Below are 18,977 nucleotides of genomic sequence, written 5' to 3' on the forward strand. Positions count from 1 at the left end.
CATTATTAAAAACAGCAGCTACTGGGCGTGCTTAGAAACAGCTCTTCTCAAGTAAATAACTTGGAATGTTTTTATTTTAGAATATCAAAGGGAGTCTGGACCACATTATGGCTAATTGACTACATATTTCCATGAGCAGAAATGAAGCTATATTTTAGTTGTAAGGATACCGACCACATTGTCTTTAATGCTGGTTACCAGCTTTTTAAAAAGAGATGAGAGAAAGAGAAGAAACAAAAAGTGAATCATACGCTGAGTTTCAGCCTGACAAATCTTAGCTCTAATTCTAGAACAAGGAGGTTATGGGGAATGTAGCACATACATTTTGGCCTAATTACAGCAACTGCAACCATGCTGCCGTGGAGGGAGGTGGTTAAAGCAGCCTAGATGACTAGAAAACAAGGAATTCTGAAAGTTGAGAGGAATGAAGAGTCATTTCTGAAATTAAGAAACACTTATAGCAAAGTTGATCTGTCTTAATGATTTGCATAATTGTTTTTGTACTACATGCAAGTTAGGCTTAATAAGCATTATTTATTTTAGAGCCTAACCAATCATTTCTGGGCTTAGCTAGAGGAGGGGAGTCTAAGAGTGGGGTGGAGAATTCCCATTGCAAGCCCCAACCCCTGCAGCCCCTTCACTGCCCATTATCTCAGGGGAGGGCCCCAAGTGAAGCCGCACCTAGCACCCTATCCTCCCAGTGGTCTCTTCCCTGTTTACTCTGCTGGTGAGAAAATGGCCCAGCTGGAGACTTCTAAAGCCGCTAAGCTGTGTGTGGCCTTGATTAAAAGCTCAAAAGAGAGGAAAATTTTGAATATCCAGAAAGCTTGGATAATGAGTCTTTCTTGGTGGTGGACACTTCCCAGATAACTGAGAATTTACTTCTTTAAGCCCCAAACTTTTTATTTTATTTATTTATTTATTTATTTTGCGGTACGCGGGCCTCTCTCTGCTGTGGCCTCTCCCGTTGCGGAGCACAGGCTCCGGACGCGCAGGCTCAGCGGCCATGGCTCAACGGGCCCAGCCGCTCCGCGGCATGTGGTATCTTCCCGGACCGGGGCACGAACCCGTGTCCCCTGCATCGGTAGGCGGATTCTCAACCACTGTGCCACCAGGGAAGCCCCCAAACTTTTTATTTTAACCAATTCAAATGGAAATCTACACCAAATATTTTGTACTATTCCTTGAGTTCTTAAACAATGGACACAAGTTAACATTTTCTTGACTGAGTCACAATATTATAATCCATTACATTGACTTGTAATAGAAATTCAATAGAAAGATGACCTCAGAGGTTGCTGAGACAAGTAAGATGGTTGATTCCTATATTAAATGACCCAGATTTAGATTATATGTAAGTTCGTGTAATGGCTTTTTATAGTTTTCCTGAAAACCTCCCTCTCTATTGTCAGTGTACTTAACACTAGCAGTCCCTTCTCTCTCTTTTAAACTGCTACATTCTGGAAATTACAATAACTAGGATGTAAAGTAAAGGTAAAAAGGCTCTGACAGAGGACATAAGGGACAGCAAATAGGACTTTATTGAGTCCTACCAAATTTCTTCATTCAGGCCAACTTTCTGTATTACTTTCTATGTTGGGAGATTGTCAGCTGAATTTTGGAAAGGTGAGAAATTATTGTAACTGCTCCAAGGAAGTTGATTTGAAAATTCAGAAGAATGTTAAGGTGAGATATGAATTTCCCACACAGTATTTATAATAACATGATTTTTCTGAAGACAAAAGCAATACATGCCAATTTTAAAATATTTAAATCTTATAGATACATGCAATGTGGAAAATGAGAGCCCCTCCTTTTATCTCCACCTTCGCCATGAAATAACTACTTATGAAAAGTACATTAATGTTTTTTCTATCCACATACTACTCTGTTATTAAGACTTTTTAAAAGATAAATTTAGTATCATACACTACTCAAGTGTCTTACAGCTTTATCTTTCAACTTACCAATTAATTTTAAATGTCTTGTGAATGCATACATTTTTAGTTACTTTATTGCTTTTAACCAGTTTAGTATTCCATTAAGGAAGCATCATAATTTATTTAAACAGTTCTCTACTGATGGATATTTGGATAGTATCCAGTTTTTCAACATTACAGTCAACAATGAAATGGATATCTTACATAGGTATAATTGAGTATTGGGGTAGAATAAATTTTTTGGTGTGGAATGTGACTTTTGTATTAGTTTGTTAAGGCTGATGTAACAAAGTACCACAAATTGGGTGACTTAAAACAACAGAAATGTATTGTCTCATAGCTCTGAAGGATAGAAATCCAAAATCAAGATGTCAGGGCCACGCTCCCTCTAAAACCTGTAGGGTAGCCCTTCCTTGCCTCATACTAGCCTCTGGTAGTTTGCTGGCAATCTTTGGTGTTCCTTGCCTTGTAGCTACATAACTCCAATCTGTGCCTTCAGCAGCATGTAGCGTTCTCCCTCTGTGTCTCTGTCTTCACATGGCTACCATCTCACAAGACTCTGGTCATATCAGATTAGGGGCCAACCCCACCCCAGTATAACCTAATCTCAGCTAATTACATCGGCAACCACTTTATTTGCAAATAAGATCACATTCTGAGGTGCTAGGGTTAGGACTTGAACATATCTCTTTTTGGGGGCTTGGGTGGAGAATGACACAATTTAACCTATAACATCCTAAAGGCTTTCAAAATTTTAGTAGATGCTGCCAAATTTTCTTCCAGAAATATTATGACAATTTAGATTCTCATCAGTAATTTATGAGAGTGTCAGTTTCTCATCTTCTCACCCACAGTGGATATTATCAATTTGTAATTATGTCCTAATGTGATAAATAAAAATCTGCAACTCATTATTTTATTTTGCATTTCTCTAATTACTAGTGAAATGAGCAAATTTCCCCTTGCTTTACTGATTATTTGCATTTTTTCTGTGATTTGCCTCTATCATCTTTTGTCTGTTTTTCTATTTCATTGTTCACCTTTTTCTTGTTAAGTGTTTTTTGCTTACTAGAGAAATCAATAAATTCTTTGCTTGTTATATATGTTGTACTTTCCCTCCAACTTGTCCTTTACTTCCGTCTTTGCACGGTAGCTTTTTTGTTGAGATATAATTGACATATACATTGTATTTGCTTTAGGTGTAACCCAATGATCTGTTATATGTATATATTGTGAAACCATTACCACAATATGTTTAGTTAACATCCATCACCACACATAGTTACAACTTTATTTCTTGTGATGTAAACTTTTAAGATCTACTCCATAGCAACTTTCAATATACAATACAGTGGCTAACTATAGTCACCATGCTATACATTACATCCCCAGGACTTACTTATCTTATAACTGGAAGTTGGTAGCCTTTAAACACAGAAGCTTATTATTTCATGTAGTTACTTTTCCCTTTCTATAATCTAGGAAATTTCATGCTTGGAAAGGCCTTAACCATCCCAAGATTATAAAAATACATACCCATATTTTCTTCTAATACAGTTATGGCTTCATTTGTACATTTATATTTTTGATCCCTTTGACATACACTTTAGTACAAGGACTGAGGTGAGCATCTAATATTATTATTTTTCCAAATGGCTGTCAAGACTATCTGTTGCTCTATTTTCCCCATAGATGGGAAATGATACCTATATCACTTACTGCATTATGTGTAAATTGCTGCATGTTTGGGGATCTATTTCTGGGCCATCCTATTTGGTTTCATTGTCTTGCCAGTCTCTTGTTAAATCGGACCCACTCTATTATAGTTACTATACTTTATAATATATCCTAATATCTCAAAGGGCTTATTTCCCTCCTTTACTTTTCATAATTTTCCTGATTATTCTTACAAGTTTATTCCTCTAGATAAAGTTTAAATTTCATCAAGTTCTTTTACAAATTCGGTTAGTACTTTGCTGGAATGGCATTGAGTTCATAATGAAGATGGAATTGGCACTGTGTATTCTTTTGTTTTGCCACTCAAAAATGGAACTGTTTCTTGATGAATTCAAGGTTTCTTTCAAGCCACTCAGTATTATGCTTTTTCTTCATATAATATAGTAGATACAATTTTGTCAACTTATTCTTATTTATGTATGTATTTATTTATTTATGGCTGTGTGTTGGGTCTTCACTGCTGCGTGTGGGCTTTCTCTAGTTGTGGCGAGCAGGGGCTACTCTTCATTGTGGTGCGCGGGCTTCTCATTGTGATGGCTTTTCTTGCTGCGGAGCACGGGCTCTAGGCGTGCGGGCTTCAGTAGTAGTGGCTCACGGGCTCTAGAGCGCAGGCTCAGTAGTTGTGGCACACGGGCTTAGTTGCTCCGCGGCATGTGGGATCTTCCTGCACCAGGGATCGAACCTGTGTCCCCTGAACTGGGAGGCAGATTCCTAACCACTGCGCCACCAGGGAAGTCCCTGTCAACTTATTCTTAAGTATTTCAGTTTTTCATTGTTTTTGTGAATAAGATTTTTTTCTTCCAGTAAATTTTCTACCTGGTTGCCTTTTGCATGCAGGAATGTTACTAATTTTTTTTTAATATTAAATATGTGAGTGGCTACCTCCCTGAATTCTCACATTGTTTCTCCCATTGTCTCACATCTAGTGCTTTTTGTTGTTTCTCTTAGGGTTTCAGGTATATTGTCATATCATCTGCAGTAAGTAGAATTTTGCCTCCTTTCTAACAGTATTTATACCTTTAATTTGTTCTCTTATGTAATTGCATTAGCTAGCTCTTCTAGAAAAATGTTAGGTAATAGCAATGGCAGTGGACACACTTGTCTTGTTCCTGATTTTAGTGGAAATGTTTCCATTGTTTTCCTGTTAATCACGATGTTGAATTATGATTTGGAACCATATATCTATTGTATTATGGAAGGATACCTATCTTCCTATTTTGACACAGTGGTTAAGAATGCCACTTCCTAGCTCTATACAGTCCACTTCCTAGCTATGTGACCTGAGACAAGATCCTTAAACTTGCTAAAATTTAGTTTCCCCGATCTATAAAAGGAGCCTGATAGATAGTACCTTCATCACTGAGTGATGGTGAGGACTCAATGACAAAACACACACAGAGCATGTCAGACAGTGTCCAGGATGTAACAAGGGCAAAATAAATGTTAGCTTTTATTATTGTTATTGTTTTACTCTAAATGTATGTTCAATTTTATTACATTCTTTTTCTGTATTTTCGAAGGTAATTGTGACTTTTCTCCCTTGACTATTAATAGGGTGAGTTACACTAATAGATTTTCTAAAATTGAATCACCTTGAAATGAGCTCCACTTTGTCACAGTGTATTTTTTAATGGACTATTGGATTCTATTTGTTAATAATATGATTAAGATTGAGAAGAGAGGATGAGGGCTAATCATTAACTCTCTCAAGGGATCTTGCAGAGGGGACATGGACTTCCCATTCCCAACAACGACATTCTGTTTACTGTTTTATTCCGAGAGGACATTTCTGTCCCTCGTCCTCAAGGGAAGTTTAAACTGAAAAAGACTTCATTGGGTTGCTTGGCTGTACGCTCAATTTGGAGCAGCTAGAATTGCAAGGGATGTCACACCTGAAATTTGGAGCCCTAGAGGTTCTGTAGATGCTGCTTTGTGAATAGCAGGTGCTCATTAAGTGCCTGCTGACTTTGGTTAAGTGACCTGTGGTAAGTCTGGTAGGTCGTTAGTGGCAGAGTTCAGACCAGGACTTAGAGCTATAGACTTGGCTTCCTGACCTCCTTCCACCAGACCTACCTGATTCACACTTTGGAGGTGAGACTGGAGGAAGTATGATGGTGAAAAAGGCAATAGCCCTGTGGGAACCACCACAGAAGCTGTGCCTAGAGAATAGGAGCAAGCCAGGGAATCAGCCAGACCCAGCCAGTGTTGAGAATGAGAGCTTCCGAACAGAGATGTGCATCAGAGCAGGGGAGAGCAGCCATGAGACCAAAACCAGGGTCTCTGCAGCCAAGCTCACAGGGCCTGCTATTCTTCTTGCTATTGCAGGATCCAAAGAGTGTCCCAAGAATAGCCTTCTCAGAGTCTGTATGCCCATCAGATGCCAGATCAGACTTGCTGCTTTTACCATGTCCTCCTGACAAGACTTCACAGTCTCTAATGTTAAGGGTTGAACTTCAAGATAGATTATCTGAGAATCCCTCCAGAGAGTGAATACCACCTGCTGAACACCAAATGCCTCCTGCAGTGTTTCTCAAAATGTGACCTGTGGACCAAACACCTGTCTCAGAATTACCCAAGATGCTTGTTACAAATGTAAATTCCTAGACCCAACCCAGACCTACTGAATGGACATCTCTAGGAGTGTGGCCAGGAATTTGTATTTTTAATAATATCCCAGATGACTCTTATTTATGCACACTGACATTTGAGCTCTACTCTGTGTTACTGAAACACACACAAGTTCCCTGGAAGTGGCTAAATGGTGATAGTAAACTCTGGCCCATATTCATTCCTTTGTCCATTTATTCACTCAAAAATATTTTTAAATACTTACGTTCAAGGCATTATGCTAGGTGCTGTGGAAAGTTGAATTTAACTAGTTAGTACCTATCTCCATTCAATTCAACAAACAACTAATAGATGCTCACTGTGCTCCAGGCAAGGTATGAGGTGCTGCAAATCCAACATAAATAAGCAGATCCTAAGCCCAGAACCAGGGCAGGGACAGGGGGCCCTCATGGAACCAATGTGACACAGCATGAGATGCGCTGCTGATGTACATCTACACAACAGCAGAGATGGAGAACTAATTCTATTAAAGGTCTGAATTCTATTAAAGAAGTGAAGATCCAAAAAGTTTTCAGAGATAAGATGGCATTTGAAGTGGATCCTGAAGAATGAGTGGAATTGTGCCTAGGGGGGCAGGCAAGGGTGAGAGGAGCATGCTAGGCAAAGGGAGCAACCCCAGGAAGGGCACAAAGGCAAAGGGCACACCTGGGTCCAGTGAGCGGTTTGGTGGGATCTGCTCATGGGGTGCCTGCCTAGAGGAAGGAAACGGACTGAAAGTGAAGCCAGAAGCAGGCAGGTGCCAGATTGGGGAGAACTGTAAATATTAGTCCAAGAGTCTGGACATGGTACTATAAGCCAGTGATTCCCAAATCTGGCTGTACAGATTCCTGAGTCCTATCTACTACCAATCTGATTCAATCTGGGGTAGGGTCAAAGAGTCTGTATCTTCACCAGGGTCTGCAAGTAATGCACAGCCATGTCTGGGACACACTGCAGTGAGGATCGCTAGAAGGACTTTCAGTAAAGGCAGTCATTACTATAGTTGGACTCTGGGCAGGCCTGAGACTAGAGTGAGGGCAATGAGTCACCTATGAAGCAAAATTTAAGGAAGACTTCATTCTCAGCACTTGCAGAATCCTGAGAGTAGTGTATCCTTAAATTTCATGCCTTTGGCACCTCACTCACTGCACCCTAATCCCAGCCCTGACTCAAGGGACAATGGAGAGGCTCCTGGGAGGGAGGACAGATATCAGAACAGACCAGTAGGAAGCCAGGACAGCAGTCTAGGTGAGAGAGGATGGAGGCCTCAGGGATGGAGAGAAGATCAGAGAGACCCTTCCAAAGTAGCCCCCATAAGACTGGGCGTGACCCAGGGCAGCAGCCCAGGAGCATGCTGAGGTTGTCTGGCTTAGGGACTAGAGCATGAGTGCTGGGCACCAACAGAGCAGATACGAGGTAGATTTGGGGAGCAGATAAGAGGTTCAGTTTGTGACATATTATATGAGGTTCTCGTAAGAGATTCTGGGCAGAACTGTACCACCACTTCTTCCTAAAGATATATTCAGGTACATCCTGTTGCAAGAATCTCAACAAATTCAACAATTAATTATTAAGTACCTACTACGTGCAAAACCTTATGCTGGGGGGCAGCACAAAAAAGTAAGACATTACCCTAGGTCCCCAGAACCTCATATATGCAAATGAGTAATTCTAGTGTACATTAGTCTATGTTAGATCCAATGATAAACATATAGAGATAGTGCCATGTGTGCCTAGAAGAAGAATTCATAAGATTGATTCTGGAAGTGGGGATTGGAGAAGGCTGTTTGGAGGTGAGATCTGAGCTGGTTCCTGAATGTAGATATGAAGAGAAAAGCAAGCAAGGCAGAGGAAAATTTGAGCAAAAGCCCAGAAGTAGGAAATGCACAGAGTATTAGAAGACTGCTTTGGACACCGTATTCCCACATGCATTTATGAATTATGTATGCTCAGTACAGTGGTAGTGTGGCAGCCATGAGAATGAACCTGATAGGCGTCCAGTTATGGGGAGCTCAACTGACCAAGGGCCCAACTGCCACACACTGAAATCCATCACTGCCTCGGCATGGAGGCCACATATTCCCCAGGCCGCTCTCAGCCAGGGACTGGATCTCAGGGATTCTGAGAGAAGCCCATTTCTAGAAGATACATACTCATCTGATGGCCAGTTTTGGCTTGAGGACTCCCCAGCAGCCATGGCAAACCTTCCTAAGACGACAGAATCATCTAGGACCCTTCCACCCACCCTCCCTTCACCTGCTTTCACTTAGGGTCTGGTAACATTGGAGCCTGGCGACTCTCCCAGCCTTACCAGAAACCTTCCCATTTCCTTTCATACCAGCTTTTCCAAGATCAGATTAAGCCAGATAGGTATTGTGAGGGGGAATAATATCCAGGTGAAGTCTTTTTCACAGTTCATTGAATACTGAATTATTCCTTAAATAACCCTAGGAGGTCTCTCTGTTCAAAGGCATTTAGCAGAAAGATATTTTATAAAAAGAAAACATTTCTGATAAAGGACAAATCACTCTGCACCTTGATGCTTTTGTGTATATCGATATTTCTTCAAGAGGGGTGCAGCTGGAATGAAAACATGTTGGTAGCCCAGCAATAGGCTCAGTGGGATGACAACTGAGCACAATACTGAGCTGCGGAATTTTTGCTGGCTGCTCAGTCAGGCCTCGTTGGCTCTGTGCTTTCTCGGGCAGTACATGATGGATGTTTTATAAGTTGCTCTGATTTTCCAAAAATCACACAGGGTAGAGGAAAGAGGCTTTGGAGCCAAGCAGGCCTTGGTTTAAACAGCAAATGTACCACTTTCTACATAACCTCAAACTGGTTCCATAACCTTTCTGAGCTGCTGTTCCCTCATCTGCAAAATGGGGCTAGCACATGGAACATGCACAGTTACTTGGAGGACTGGAGAAAAAGTCTAGCATGCCAGACACTCTATAATTGGGAGTTCTTATGCCTGCTGGTTTTATCAAAAAGTGGGGTTGAGTTTAGCAGTATAGAATGGAATGAAGGGTCGAGGTCACACTGGAGAATGTTTCAGGCTAAGGATCGATGTTTCTCTCTATCACTGCCAACAAGAGGAAACACAGCTCAGAGGTCAAAATGAAAATCTTCCAACAGCCTAATACTAGGGATTGCCCTTTAAAAATTCTTAATTTGGGCTTTTAGAACCAGAACCTTTTGTAGATATGTGTGTAGTATCTAATGGCACACAAGTCACTGCTTCATTCCATTAGGGTAGCCACAGTGTTGATTCAGTGGACCTAGATGTTTCCATGCCAGGTATCTCTTGGCACATAGAATCGTAGATTCATTCTTCTGAGTCCCAGCAGAGGGCAATTCCAGCTGTGCGTCGTGGGTTAAAGATGGCTGCAAATTCTTTGGCATTCCTTCCATAGAGAGGTGGGCTCCATTTCCTTTCTCCTTGATGCTCAGATGGCACAGTTGTATTAGGGTTCTCAGAGAAACAGAACCAATAGGAGATATATATATGTGGGGAGAGAGAGAGAGATTTATTATAAGGAACTGACTCACATGATTATGGAGCCGGAGAAGTGTCAACATCTGTAAGCTGGTGACCCAGGAAAGCCACTGGTGTAAGTTCCAGTCTGAATCCAAAGACCTGAGGATCAGGAGCATTAATGGTATAAGTCCCAATCCAAGAGCAGGGAAAGACCAATGTCCCAGCTCAAGCAGTTAGGCATAGAGAGTGAGTTCTCCCTTCTTCTGTCCTTTTGATCTATTCAGGCCTTCAACAGATTGGATGGTGCCCACACTGGGAAGGGTGAACTGCTTTATACACAGTCTACTAATACAAATGCTAATCTCATCCAGAGACACCTTCACAGACGCACCCCAAAATACTGTTTAACCAAATATTTGGCCATACCATGACCCAGTCGAGTAGATACATAAAATTAACCATCTGAGAACAGCAAAAGGGAAGCTATGCTAGTTCTGGGGCTGGCTTTTAAGAAAACAGGCAGCTTCCTTCTTGCTCTTTTGGAGCCCTGAGTAGCCACATAAGAAGTCTGGCTGCCCTGCTAGAGAGACCATGTGGAAAGGCCCTGAGGTTATGCAGGGAGGGGACAGCCAAGCAAGCTTTCCAGCCAGAGCCATTCCCACTAAGGGGCCAGGAATGTGAGGAAAGCCACATTGGACCCTCCACATCAGACCAGCTGCAGCTAAATACCCTGAGCAATTCCAGGCAACCCCAGGTGGAGCAGAAGATTCACCTGACTGAGAACTGCCAAATTTCCAACCAACAAAATAGTGAAATCTAATAAAATGGTGGTTGTTTGAAGCCATGAAATTTTTCAGTAGTTTATTATACAAAAATAGATAACCCTGAAGAAACAGTCTGCATTTGGAACTCCCTTAGTATGGCACAATCCTAAGGGGTTGAAATAACTCGGCGCCCTGAACATACCAGACTGAGATTTCAAGCATCTTCGAATGTGTTGTCTGTTCACCATCTTGGGGCTGAAGGTGTATGTAGGGGGGATACGCAAAGGAATTCTCCCAGGCTCAGTCTAGAAATTGATTCATTTCCTTCAACCCTAACCTTCTGTCCTCTTGACCATTGTTTTTAAAAGTGGAAGACTAAGATGGTAGAGAGGAGAAGGTGAAAGAATAGAAATAGAAATGGGAGAAAGTGGAAAGAAAAGGAAGAGGAATTCTCAGATTGATTGACATCTGCTCAGAAATGGAGTAAATTCAAAACCTCTGAGGGAAGAAATGGGCCAATTCTCACTCCACCCATTCATTGTTCAACACCAACCACACCTAGAGGATCAATCAAGACAAACAGCTAATGGCCAAGCAGAACATTTTTTAAAAATTTCACTTTTTAAAACAAATTCGTTTTACTTTATTTATTTATTTTTATTTTTTTGGTCGTGCTGTGCGGCATGTGGGATCTTAGTTCCCTGACCAGGGATCGAACCTGCGCCCCATGCAGTGGAAGAACAACATCTTAACCACTGGACCACCAGGGAAGTTCCAAGCAGAATTTCTTTATCTTCAGTTTCTATTTGACACCAGTTTCATTTATTCATTCAGTCAGTCCACATTTATTGAGTAATTGTTATCTGTAGGAGAAAGTAAAAAATATGGTATAATTGAAATGTCCTACTTCACCCATTTGCAGCTCAAAATAAGATGGTATCTCTTTTCAAATCAATACAATTCTGCACTCCCAGAATGGCAGGAAATTCATTCTCCTCTCCTAGGGTTTCCTGTCTGTGATACATTCAAGAAACCCGCAGATGCTTGCCCAGATCACATCAAAGAAAATCCATTCGACTGCCAGAAGAAACCATTCTCCACCACTGTTGCTCCAGCCATGGCTTCACTGTAGAGCTGCTGAAAACAGGGAGTCCATCGAATTCTTTTCACCAAAAGAAGTGCTACAGAGGCTGAGGTCCATGGCAAAAAAGTTGAAGTTAGTGTGGCCACCTTGCCACCAAAGCCAGTGGTTCAATTCTAGCACTGTGACTTGAGGACTCACCATTGAATCCGAGGTTTACTACCAACTTGGCAGCAGTTTCTCAGAATACAGCGTGGATGAGAACATTCTCTCTCCCAGTACCTCGTCCACTTCGGGTGCATGAGGCACCAGTGTTACAGATCTGTAGGGAAACATCCACATACCAAAAATCCTCCCCTGCTAAGGAATGCTGTGCAACCTGAGTGACCGTGGCACTAGAGGTTCCAAAGTACCCACAAGATATATCCAGAATCAGACCTCTTCCATGAAGAATCAGATCAGGTTTCCAAAGAGGAGAGGAAGTTCTTCCCTCTTCAGTCCAAGCCTGCTTCTTTTCCTGTCCCAGTATTAACCACTTGTCATTCCCCATGGCCTCAACAGAGAGACAAGCATTGTCTAATAGTACCTTCCTATTGTCCCTGGCCACTTCGTTACAATAAAACATTGTCTCCCTCCTTTGGAGAGGGTATACACATACAAAAAGGAGAGGGTATACACAGGTAACAATAAAGGAGAATAATACATCAAATCATAGAACTATAGGATTAGAACAGACTCCAAAAATGGTCATAGTTCAACCTCCCCATTATACCAACAAGGAAACAGAGGCTCAGAGGCTTAACCAGACTGTGCAAAGCCAGGTACAACACTTGATAGTTGAGTCCAAATCCTCAACCCAAGCTCATTCCTCCAGATTTTCACATAACTGCCTCTCTCGGCCTCTAAATGAAACTAAAAAAATGCTTAAATAACTTGGGAGCTTTACTTTTTTTTCTTTGCCTAAGGAAAACAGAAACATTCCTCATGGAGCCAAGGCAGGGCCTGACAGAGCTTGGCAGCTGGAAGTGTCTTTCTAAATCTGGAAACACCACAGCTCCTTTGAAAAGTGGGAGCAACAATTTGTGCCTCTTAAATGTGGAGAGACGTATTTCTTTGTGGGAAAAAAATAACTGCAGTGAAATTGCTGAAGACAAATATTGGGCAAGACAGTCAGCAAAGCAAGAGATACTGAGTTTGTCAGAACATTCAGTTTATTTGCATGCCAAAAAGGGGGAAAAAATACCGGCAAATTAGTTTCCATTTGTAAATATGATCTGTGAATTTTCCCAGAAGATAAACTCTTGAGTTACAAGAATCGAATGCCCAAGTATTTGATAAAGAGGACAAACTGAAATAGGGCTAAAGAGGAAAAAAAATCTGTATTCACTCTATGACAGACTCTTTCCACCATCACTGTCCAGGATCAATGACGGGCTGAGTCAAACATAGGAGATCACTGATTTGGGGGAGATCTCAGTTAAAGACACACTCTATTTATTCAGATATATGAATGACATGAAGGAAATGGCAATAATGCCTTCCACTCTATGCTCAGTTTTTGAAGTCTTTTTGTTCATTATTGTTTTAACACCAGATTTCTAGTCTGGATGACTGGATGGTACAGCCAATCACATGAAGAAACTTGGAGAAAGTCTCATGAATTCTGATTTTGACCTTGCATTTCAAGTGTTTATGAGACCAGAATTCTTCCAACCAGTGGGTGAAGTTCTCTCCTTCACTTGTATGGAATTTGGTGCACAGTTAGCCAAACACTTTGTTTGGGGATCTTTAGTTGAATGCCTCAGCTTTTTGCTGTTCTTCCTCCCTTTTTTCTTACCTTACTGCTGCATCTTGAGAAATAATATGGCTTTGTGATTGAATGATGAACTCTTCTATAGGAATATGCAGGTCTGGTCCAGCTGAATACCCACTGTATTCCCATTTGGAATTATTCAGTTTCCTGTGTTCCTCCATTGCACATTCACATGCACACTGTCTTACATTTGTTTTCTTTTTTCTTACTCCTTTCCTCCTGACATAGCTCAAGATACAGCTGCACATCTGTGATTAACTGAAATGGTGTAGGACTGATTATTAAGGGAGAAAATTCTGGAATTATGTCTATTCACTGGAATTGGGGACAGGAGGACAGGTACATATAGTGGGGGAGTCTAGACCCAGCTACAGGTGTGGGAATTTCAGTCTGCAGGCAAAGCAAGGGTGTGACAAATAGGGTGGGCCAGGTTGACATTGGCACCATAGAATGTAACATTTGTTGGGGGCAGTTCATACCAGAGTAGTATGGGGAGATGATGGCATTGCTTCTGACAAGGAGAAATCAGAGGCTTGCCTTGAAGACACTGTACAGAGTCCAAGGCAGTACTGAGGCATGGAGGAGACGGCAGCAGCATCTGGTTACCAGAGCTGGGCTCAGGCAGGAAGCAGACCAGCAGCCAACATGAGCCTGAGGCCGCCTGGAGCTTCTTCAGCAGATCTGCCTCAAGTCCAGGAGCTGGGGTAGGGTGGGCAGTGGGGAAGAGAGGCATGATGGGGGAGGGAGAAGTGTACCACTGGGGAGGGGTCATCAGTTGAGCCTGACATCTCCCAACTGGACTGTGACAAGCCCCCTTCAGGGCAAGGACCGTTCTGCTTCTCTGGCCTCCAATTGGAGCGCACATCCTGGGTGCTTAATAGCTGCAAATACAGTTGAGTTGAATTAAAGGGCCAGCTTCAGTTAATTATTCAGCTCCCCACTGTAACAAATAGCTTCATGGATTTAATGTACTGCAAGGGCATAGATGGGCCCCAGAATAGGAACAGTTGCATATAATAAAAGCCTGATTGTGCAGATGATGGTGATTGACAGATATGTCCTCATCGGCCCCGACACAGGACACTGCTGATTACAGATTACACAGATGCAAACTCAGCACCTTTCCAGCCTTCAGAGGGGCTTCCCTGACCCTCAGTGGCCTGTTGCCTATGCAGTGATACCACCAGATTGTCTGAGAGCCCATCAGTGTCTTCAGTATCTCCCTTTCCATTCTCATAGGAGGGGAACAGGGCTCATTACTTTCTTAGTTCTCTGTTCTGTTATGGAGACTCTAGCTTAGGACCTGCCTGCCCACCAGGTACAAGTAACCTAAGAACCCAGCACATTCCTGAGTGCTCACTGGGAATGTGAAGAGGAGGTCAGTTTCCCAGATTCAGTTCCCAGGTCCACAATTCCTAGAGGACCAGCTCTAGTGATTCCTGCAATGATGGATCAACACAGTAACCCCTGGGTCCAGTCCAGCACCCTAAATTAGGCAGGGTTGGGCATGTGTTCTATTTTAGATTCTAGACATTATTAGGTTACCTACACCTGCCAGAGAAGAATACAGGAGAGATGCATAGTTTCTGCCTAAGTTGAGGGCTGGTACCAGCCACCCAGATGAACAAAATAGACATTTGCACAAAAGTTGTATTATTTCTGGACAGATATGAAGATAAACAGATCCTTCCTGAAGCAAAATCGTTGAGACTGAGAAGTCAGTGAAATTTGCCTTGGGTGTCTCCCCGCTCTTTTGTTTCCCATCATTGTCCAAGCCCTCCCTCCCACCTTGCTCCTTCCTGGTTCTGGGTGCCTTCCTGAAGCTCAAAAAAAAAAAAAAAACCGGATTTGAACATAATTATACTTAACTATCTCTTTCACATTACTCTGGTAACTGCTTCAGGTATTTGCATTTTAAAACCTTTTATTATAGAATGAAATGGTTTCTAGGTCTTCCCTGGAAGGGATTTTTAAGCAATATTAAGCAGGTAGAGAGACTTTTTTTTAAGAGCAAGGGAATTTTTCTTGGTTTCCAAAATTACACTGCACTATATCAAAGGCTGGCTGGCCCCAAATGTCAATAATTGACTGTTAGGTTTGCTTTAGATGCATTAGGTGCTGGGAAGTTACTTCAGAAGGAACATCCTGGCCCTTTTCTCCCAGCCCTTCCCCCTGTACACTCCCATTCCTCTGCTAAAGAGAATACCCAACATTTACAAGCTTCTATGAATTCCTAAAATATTTTCTGCATATGTTATCTCATTCAATCCTCACAAGAGTCCTATGAGATATGGATTATAATTAACCTAATTAAAACAGTAATTCCACTTAATGCTTTATTTTTTTTTTTGCGGTACGCGGGCCTTTCACTATTGTGGCTTCTCCAGTTGCGGAGCACAGGCTCTGGACACGTAGGCTCAGCGGCCATGGCTCACGGGCCCAGCCACTCCGCGGCACGTGGGATCTTCCCAGACCGGGGCACGAACCCGTGTCCCCTGCCTCAGCAGGCAGATTCTCAACCACTGCGCCACCAGGGAAGCCCCAATGCTTCTTCTTGAAACACTGTTTCCTTGGCTCAGTGATGCTACACTCTCCAGGTTTTCTTCCTTCTCCCTCCCCCCACTATTTCTCCTCAGGGACCTTTGCTAGCTCCATTTCTCCCTGGCCCTTAAATGTTGGGGTTCCCTGGACTTTTGCTCCCCTCTAACCCTGGCCGTCACAGTCATTCAGGAACTTAAATTACAGCACGTATGTCTAGATTCTCACAGCAACTGTCAGAGCGCAGCCCGCTCTCCGAGCTCCAGGCCTTTCAACACTTCTGCTCAAATATCTCACAAGTCCCTAAAACTCCATGTGTCTAAAACAGAATGCCTAATCTACCCAACACCCACCCAGCACCCACCATCACCACTGAAAAATCCACCCCTTAGACAGTGTTCACTGATTCCTCTGCCTCCAGCCCACTGTCCTTAGCCAAGTCCTGTTACTCTCCTAATGGTCTCTCACCTCCACTACCATCATCACCTCTCCACTTACACTCCTACAGTGCTCCTGCAAATAGGCCCCCACATCCACTTTGTCCCTCTTTAACTCATTCTCCGTAGTGTAAGCTGAGAAGTTTTTGTAAAATACAAATTTCACCAAGGCATACCTCTGCTGAAAACAGTAGTAGTTGGCTTGACTTTTGTTGGGAACTTAAAGATATGGGTCCCCAACCTTAATGTGGCCTCTGAAACTCAGGGCAGTATGGTCTCTACCCAGGTTTCCAGACTTGTCTCATCCCACTGTCCCCTCACCATCAACATTCCTGCCCCTCTAGCTTCCTTTTGTCTCCTTGGAAGTTCAGGGGTCTTGGTACCTCAGGACCTTTGAACATCTGTTCTCTCACTTGGTTAACTTTTTTTTTTTTTTTTTTTTTTTTTTTGCGGTACGCAGGCCTCTCACTGTTGTGGCCTCTCCCGTTGCGGAGCACAGGCTCCGGACGCACAGGCTTAGCGGCCATGGCTCACAGGCCTAGCCGCTCTGCAGCATGTGGGATCTTCCCAGACCAGGGCACGAACCCGTGTCCCCTGCATCGGCAGGCGGACTCCCAACCACTGCGCCATCAGGGAAGCCCTCACTTGGTTAACTTTTAATCATCTTTCAAATCTCAACTTAAAATGTTACTTCCCCAAGGAGGTCTTCCCATTTAGAAAAGTCTAAATCCCCTTGGGATATGCTCTGATAGCACATAACCATCATCACAATTGAAATGATTTATTTAAATATCTGTCTGCTTAGCTAGACTCTAAGTACCACAAGAGTGAATTTTTTTCAGCACCCTGTCCCCAATATCTAGCACAGTGTTTAACACACAATTAATACTAAAAAAAACATTTATTGGCTTGAATTAAGTGACTTGCCTAAGCCAGGTTAGAATGTCAAAGTGAAAGCATGAACCCCAATCTATCTGATCCCAGAGCCCATTTTCTCTTACTTTCTTTCTTCACTGTGTATCTCTCTCCTCCCACCAGTTATAAGAGGCCTGGGAATGGTGGTCATGTGACCATCCCTTAGTGGAGGTAAATTTCAGTCCGTTGGTTCAGAATTTTCTCTCCTGGTCCTGCAAGTATCCCAGGTAGGTGAGGACCAGGGAGCAGCTGCTTAGGGAACCCAATAGTGTGGTGAGACATGTGTTGGTTTTAAAATATGTCCACAAATTCTTTAATACTCTTCCTTTCAAGAAATGAAGCATAATTCCCTCCCTCTTGACTATGGACTAGATTTAGTGACTCACTTCAAACAAATAATTTTGACAAAAGTGATCATCTGTACCCTCTGAGACTAGATCATAAAAGACACTGCACCTTCCACTTTGCATTCTTTTGGATCATTCGCCTGGAGAAGCCAGCTGCCACGTCACGAGGACTCTCAAGTAGCCCTATGGAGAAGTCCGTATGGTGAGAAATTAAGTCCTCCCACCAACAGCCAGCAAGGAACTGAATCCTTCTGCCAAATGAACTGTGTGACTGAGTCATCTTGGAATTAGATCTTCTAGCTGAGTCAAGCCTTTAGCTGACTTCAGTCATGGCTAATATCTTGACTACAATCTTATGAGACCCTCTGAACCACAACCACCAAGCTAAGCTGCTCCTAAATTCCCAACCCACAGAAACTGTGAGATAGTGTTTGTTATTTTCAGCTGTCTCACTTGGGGATCACTTGTTATGCAGCGATAAATAACTAACACAGATTTTAAAAGAGAAAGATGGTGGGATAAGAGCAAATAAGCAAACCATAGAGGCAGTTCTTGGGAATGAAAGAAAAGAACAGCTTTCTACTGTGTAGAAACCCTTTGTCTTGAGTGGATATAATTATGTTATGTTGCACCTTACAATGCTGAGGTGGGAGGTGAGGTACTAGAGCAGAAGGGAGTCTGAGAACCGTGCTGGGCAGCAAAATAGAAGTGAGCATCCAAACATGAGCCCCAGACAACCGGAGGCCAGTAACACAAGAAAGGAGATAGGAACTATGAGGCAAAATGGTGGCAAATGTAGCATCTATAACCAAGCACTGAACCACAGAGGGATATCTAGAAGTGGGAGCCAGGACACCAAACTGCTCAGAATTAGTGACACACCTGAGGTCACAACAGAGACAGACAGGGTGTTAAAACAGAGAAATCTGCCATCTACCTTCTGCTCCAGCTTCTGAGTCCCCACACACTCCATATTTAGACATTTCTGCTCCTAAAGTACCTTGAAGTGGATGCTGTTGGGCCCCACCTCATGTGCTTTGCCAACTAAGTGTTGGCTGGTAACACTCACAGCTGTCTGGTCTCTGGAAAATTGCCCTCAGCCAAATGCTTTGTACCCACCCCCACCCCCACCCCAGCCCTCAACCAATGACTAACTGTCATAGGGTTCAAAAAGCCAGTGCCCTTGCTTTGAAATGAGACTAACTCTGGTGCAATTTATGCTCCAGACTTCTCTATGAGATCAGGCGTAACCTAGCATCCAGTTGAGACCACATTATTCCCCTACCCTATCCTGCTTCCCTCACTCCTCTTTCCTGAGAA

Source organism: Kogia breviceps, chromosome 11, assembly GCF_026419965.1.
Source record: "Kogia breviceps isolate mKogBre1 chromosome 11, mKogBre1 haplotype 1, whole genome shotgun sequence".
NCBI lineage: Eukaryota > Metazoa > Chordata > Mammalia > Artiodactyla > Physeteridae > Kogia > Kogia breviceps.